The 864-nt window shown below is 41.7% G+C and overlaps 1 non-coding gene across 1 annotated transcript; it reads left to right on the forward strand.

The window, feature by feature from the left end:
- The first annotated feature begins 323 nt into the window (after positions 1-323).
- Positions 324-430, forward strand: LOC114403958. The gene has a single exon (XR_003664724.1). It is a non-coding gene; the product is annotated as a small nucleolar RNA R71 (small nucleolar RNA).
- Positions 431-864: the final 434 nt, after the last annotated feature.

Consider the following 864-nt stretch of genomic DNA (forward strand, 5'->3'; position numbering starts at 1 on the left):
AAGCACAGACTCTTGTGACAGGTACATATTTCTAATTCAAGGCCAGCTTGGTTACCAGGTTAACCAAGGCATCTAGTTTACCCTTAAGCTTCTTAGTTTCAACTGATGAAGATCAATTTGTGGCTACTTCATGCACTCCTCTAATGACAATAGCATCATTTCTGGCACTAAATTGTTGGGAGTTGGAAGCCATCTTCTCAATTAAATTCCTGGCTTCAGTAGGGGTCATGTCTCCAAGGGCTCCACCACTAGCAGCATCAATCATACTTCTCTCCATGTTACTAAGTCCTTCATAAAAATATTGGAGAAGAAGTTGCTCAGAAATCTGATGGTGAGGGCATCTGGCGCATAATTTTTTGAATCTTTCCTAGTATTCATATAGGCTTTCTCCACTGAGTTGCCTGATGCCTGAAATATCCTTCCTGATGGCAGTGGTCCTAGAAGCAGGGAAAAATTTCTCTAATAACACCCTATTTAGGTCATCCCAGCTGGTAATGGACCTTCGAGCAAGATAGTATAGCAAATCTTTTGCCACTCCCTCCAAAGAATGAGGGACGGCCTTTAGAAAGATGTGATCTTCTTGGACATCTAGAGGTTTCATGGTGGAGCAGACAATATGGAATTCTTTCAGATGTTTATGAGGTTCTTCACCTGCAAGACCATGAAACTTGGGCAACAAGGGGATCAGTCCAGTTTTAAGAACATATGGGACATCCTCATCAGGGTATTGAATGCACAAGCTTTCATAAGTGAAATCAGGTGCAGCCATTTCCCTTAGAGTCCTCTCACAGGGTGGAGGTTGAGCCATATTTTCAGAATGCTCAAAATCAGAATGTTCAAAATCAGGATGTTCAAAATTACCAA

The sequence above is a fragment of the Glycine soja genome, chromosome 20 (assembly GCF_004193775.1).
Source record: "Glycine soja cultivar W05 chromosome 20, ASM419377v2, whole genome shotgun sequence".
Taxonomy (NCBI): domain Eukaryota; kingdom Viridiplantae; phylum Streptophyta; class Magnoliopsida; order Fabales; family Fabaceae; genus Glycine; species Glycine soja.